Consider the following 5795-nt stretch of genomic DNA (forward strand, 5'->3'; position numbering starts at 1 on the left):
AGAGAGAGGAGAGAGAGAGAGAGAGAGAGGAAGAAAGAGAGAGAGAGAGAGAGAGGAAGGAAGGATTAAGAAGTTGGGGTGATGGTTCAGTGGCTCAGTCTTTGCCACTCTTGCAGAGGGCCCCAAGTTTTCTTGGCTGTGTTCTACCAACCATGTTGGTTGGCTCACAGCAGCCTGTAACTCAAGCAATAGGGGATGTGACACCCTCTTCTGGCCTCTGCAGGCACCAGTATACAGGTGTGCACACACGCAGCACAGACAACTTAAAACCTGAAAAAAACTTTTTATTGATTCTTTGTGAGTTTCATAGCATGTACCCCAGTTCCACTCATCACCCCATCCCTTCATATCCACACTCTGCCCTTGCAACCTCCCCTGCCAAAATAAAAAATATATATATAAAAGAAACTAAACAAAACAAAGCATAGAAAACATTTCATCATGGAAGCTGTAGTGTGTCACAGCGTGTCCCACAGCACACCCTTTTGCCCACACATCTTCACTTGCAAATGTTCATTGCAATGAGTCATTGGTCTGGCTCAGGGCCTCTGGCTTCTGCTACATCATCAATATTGGATCCTCACTGAGGCTCCTCTCAGTTATCCTGTAGTTGTCCTGTGTCACAGAGATTCTGTACCTTTGGATCAGCACAGCTGACCCTTTCACATGATCCACAGTTCATAGATAAGATAGATTTTGGGTTGGATCAGGTCAAAGCCCTGGATCTGGGCCTGGGTGGTAGCAGTGTGGGTCAGCCTGCCTGCCAGCTCTCCAGCACTGCCCCAGCTAGGTGACCCAACGACACTGCTGCCAGCAGGGGGCAGGATCAGCTCACATGGCTCATTGGCACTCAGGATACCAGAGCCAGCTCCACTGTGCTTCCCAGTCAACATGGCGGGTCCACTCTCCCAAGCGCCTCGGCAGAGGGGCTGGGCCAGCTCTCCCACTCTCATGATGTTGGGGCTAGCTCATCCATGCCTTCCCCATCGGGAACATGGGGACATTTTCACTGTGTTGGCCAGGATTGTACTGCAGCTGGTGAGGGACAGGGAGGGACAGCTCTCCCAACTCTCAACTGCTGCAGGAGGCAAAGAAAGGCTGGAATCAACTCTGCACAGCCCTTGGACATCAACATGGTCCTAGACCAAGAAAGTCTGCATGGTCTTCAGTGGTGATATGAACCAGGGACATCGACACTGACCCCTGCTGCTGCATAATCATGTATCCAGACATGGCCCTCAGCCATAGCACAGTCTGGGACTTCACCTTAGGCTCCAGGGGCCAGGCTGGCTACTCACAACAGGCTACTCCTCTGTGTCCTAGTGTCTCTGGTTCCATCTCTTTTCTTTTTCTTTCTTTTTTTTTTAAAGATTTATTTATTTATTTATTATATGTAAGTACACTGTAGCTGTCTTCAGACACTCCAGAAGAGGGAGTCAGATCTTGTTAAGGATGGTTGTGAGCCACCATGTGGTTGCTGGGATTTGAACTTCTGACCTTCGGAAGAGCAGTCAGGTGCTCTTACCCACTGAGCCATCTCACCAGCCCCCATCTCTTTTCATAATGCTCAAACTGTTCTGCCTTTTTCTCTCCCATCTGTCACCCCACACTTGCACATTCTAGTGGCTCCACTGAAGGCAGGCCATGCATGTAGCTGGCAGGCCTCTGGATGACCTCCTCTGCTTGGGCCATGTGGTGTGGCAGCAAGTGGGCCTGTAGGTGTCTCATGTCTGCCCATGTGGCATAGTGGTGGGCGGATCTATGGCTATCTTCCTTCTCCCCCTCTGCATGGCATGGTGGTAAGCCGGTCTCTGGGTGGCTTCCTCCTCCCTAGTGTTATGTGTCAACAGGTGGGCCTCTGTGTTTTCTCTGTCAGGCCTCACCATGTGGCATGGCTACAGGAGGGCCTTTGTGTGTTTTTGGCCTGCTCGTGCAGCGTGGCAGCAGGCTGGTCTCTTGGAGTTTTCCCCCTCCCTCTCTCCCCCAACTGCACCACACACACACACACACACACACACACACACACACACATTTTAAAAATATATAAAAACAAAATAGAATCAGGAACAACCTGACATGCTATGTAAATCAGTAAGATGTGGATAGGAGGAGATGAGAGAGCGAGAGCGAGCGAGAGAGAGAGAGAGAGAGAGAGAGAGAGAGAGAGAGAGATTTTGAATAATTGGGTACAATTTCTATTATATAGTAAACTGGTGGAGAACAGGAGAGAGGGAGGCAGGAAGTATGAATTGAAGGATGTTCACCGTGTCCTTGGGAATTGGTTAGGTAATGACGTCATGTCCAGAGCCAGACATCAGGCATATTCGAAATTACTGGATTTGACTGTTCTTCATGATATCCCAATAGAGCTAACTAGTGTGGAACACAGGCCTGAAGCTTAGGAAATACATAGAAACAGAGAGGCTGTGCTTTTTTCAAATTACTATGAAAACATATTTGCATGTGTTCATGTGTGTGTGCATGGGCACATACAGAGGCCAGGAGACAGTCCCATGTGACCTCATGAGCCATTCACCTTGTTTCTGAGACTGGGTCTCTCATTTGCCCACTGACTAGGCTGAGGTGGCTGGCCAACAAGCCCCAGGAATCCACCCGTCTCCACCTCCCCACCACAGGGTTACAATCCCTCACCTGTTTGTGTTGAGGAAGTGTGTCTGAACTCAGGTCCCCAAACTTGAGCAACAAGCTATCTCCTCAGTCCTGCTGAAGTTTCTCAATAATGATTTAGTGTTCTGGGAAAAGCCTGCCATCGTCTCCCTCCCTCCCGCCAGGCCAGGCAGTGGCTGGTCTTCCTGTATTACAGTCCCACTCTGCGGTCAGTTTCAGTACAGACCTTTGACCTTCCTAGTGTGAGGAAAAAGTAAGTTCAGGAGAAGGCTTTCATAGCCTGGATTTTGAAAACAAAGAGGCAAAGAGGACACCAGCAGGAGACTGATTTAAGTGGGGGACCAATAAAGGAGGTAGCTTCCCCAACCCCATAAGAAGCCATATAGATGGGTGTTGCCAGGGAGGGAGGGCTCCCTTCCTGGCCCATCCTCACTGCTGAGTGTCAATGTGGGACAATGGCTGTGTTTCCTGATAACTGTTGGAGACCTAGAAGGAAAGGAGGTCTGCTACTTCCTGTGTGAGCTTTACACCGCTCTTTGGCTGGTGTACTCCAGCACAGTAGCTGCCCACAAAGTGACTGCATGGTGTTCATGATTTTATCTCTAGGGAAGTCGGGAGGAGTTTCTACCATCCCCAGAGGTGGAGGGGACAGGCTGACTGCCAGTGAAGCAGGAGCCTTTAGAGATGGGTTACCCACTAGAGGGTGATGGGAAAGCCAACAGCAGGTCTGTAAATTCAGTGGAGTGAGCCGACTAAGATGATAGGCTCTCATCTCCATGGCCATACCGTGTAAAAGTAATGTGGGCTTTTCTATGCCCACTCTAGGTCCCTTACAAAAGACACAGAGACTTTATATTTATTAAAAAAGCTTTTTGCACTATAGCTGGGCAGATACTTATCTATTTTAATCTTATTCTAACCTGTCTATGACTGCCTGCTACCCAGTCAACATGCCCCACTATTTGTCAATTTAGGCTTGCTGCTCCTGGTCAAAGCCAATCTCCTGGTGAATTAATCTCTCTCTCCTCTCCCTCCCCCTTCCCTCCCCTCCCCTCCCCTCCATTTCCCTCCCCCCTCCCCTCCCTCTCCTCTCCATTTCCCTTCCCCCTCCATTTCCCTCCCTCATCCCCTTCCCTCCCTCGTCCCCTCCCCTCCCCCTCCCTCTCTCTCCCTAGTTCCCCCCAGAGACCCTCTTCCCTGGATTGGGAGTCTGGCCTTCTCCTCTCCTGCCCAACTATTGGCTGATGATCTTTTTCTTAACCAATCAGAGGTGATGGAAAACAAGTTTTACACAGCACTGAGACAGGAGATGCTTGACATTGCCAAAATTTAAACGGAAAACCAGATCTTTGGATCCAGAAATCAGCATATGAATACACAGTGCACACAAATATCCCCCGACACTACATAGGTTTCCTGTGCTGAGATTTGAGTCACTGAAAAATTAACAACAGGCACATTAACATTTCAGGGTTCATTTGAGCAAAGGCTGGTTTATAAATAGGGTGACAGAATCTACAAAGGTTCAGATAACACCACCTGAGTGAGTGAGCAGAGCGGACAATGAGTGTTTCTGTTTTTTTGTTTTGTTCTAATTTGGTTTGGCTTGGTTTCTGCTTTCCAGGCCAGGTTGGCCTCTAAGGCACAAAGATCTGCCTGCCTCTGCCTCCTGAGTGCTGGGATTAAATGCATCGGCTACCACGCCCAGCTGACAGCTTTTAAAAACTAAATTGGAAAGTAAAGAAATTACTTGAGGGATAGCCTGGTCTACAGAATAAGTTCCAGGACAGCCAGGCCTACACAGAGAAACCCTATCTTTAAGAAAAAGAAATCTCTGGAAGGTCCTGAGTTCAAATCCCAGCAACCACATGGTGGCTCACAAACCCTGTGTAATGAGATCTGACGCCCTCTTCTGGGATGTCTGACGTCAGCTACAGTGCGCTTATGTATAATAATAAATAAATCTTAAAAAAAAAAAAAAAAAACAGGAGCCGGGCGGTGGTGACACACGCCTTTAATCCCAGCACTCGGGAGGCAGAGGCAGGCGGATTTCTGAGTTCGAGGCCAGCCTGGTCTACAAAGTGAGTTCCAGGACAGCCAGGGCTATACAGAGAAACCCTGTCTCGAAAAACCAAAAAAAAAAAAAAAAAAAGAAAGGAAGAAAGTCAGCAAGATGGTTTAGCAGGCAGCTCTTGCAGCTGATCCTGATGTTCTGAGTTCTCTCCTGGGAGAGAACTGCCTCCTGCAAGCTGTCTTCTGACCACCCACCGCATGCCTGTGCACACTCACGCATCCTCTTAGTCAATCAATCCATGCCAAAAGAAATGATTTGGTTGGCTTCAGCTTGGTGTCTGCATTACGTACGAGCTAAGACAGGATGGAAAACAGGGAAGATGGTGGACTCAGGAATATTCAAGCTACTTACCAGATGAGAATGAAGAATCCCGGCAGAAGAGAGTGGGCTCAGTGGGTAAAATGTCTGCCTTGCAGATGTGAGGACCTTAGTTCTAGTCTCATAATCCATGTCAAAAAGTTGGCTTTGGCAGCATATGCTTTTACTCCTGGGCACCAGGGAGAAGACAGAGGAATTCTGAGGGTTGCTGGCAGATCACCCTTACCTACCCAGGGAATTTCAGGTCAGAAACAATAAAAGTAACATAATAGGGTGGGGAACAGAAGAAGGAGAAGTTGCCGGATGGTACTTCTAAGGTGAACCTATGGTCTCCATACACCATGCACACCAACACTCACACTGCACACACACACACATGCACAAATGAAATCCAACACAACTAGCCTTTTCATGAGGACTTTTCCCACTGCCCAGCTATAAACCTGCAGCTTATTATGATTCCTATCAGAAACCTCAGTTACAGTAGAAGAATGTATCCTGACTCCTTGTGCAAGCCTAGTGGCTCCTGATTTTATCTTACCTGACTGTAATACTGTAATTCAGGGAACCTCTGGAGCCACCCTAGAATGTTACTTAACAAGAAGAGAGAAAAAAGGGTTTCTTAGCAACCCTTTGAGATGTAACCTGAGACCACCAGAATGATATGTATACAGCTTACACACTAAAGCAGTACTTTTCTTTTTTTTTTTAGCAGTACTTTTCTTTGAGAAGCCCACACCCACACTCTCCTCTATGCTTTATTCTCTCTTATTTC

The sequence above is a fragment of the Mus caroli genome, chromosome 9 (assembly GCF_900094665.2).
Source record: "Mus caroli chromosome 9, CAROLI_EIJ_v1.1, whole genome shotgun sequence".
NCBI classification, from domain to species: domain Eukaryota; kingdom Metazoa; phylum Chordata; class Mammalia; order Rodentia; family Muridae; genus Mus; species Mus caroli.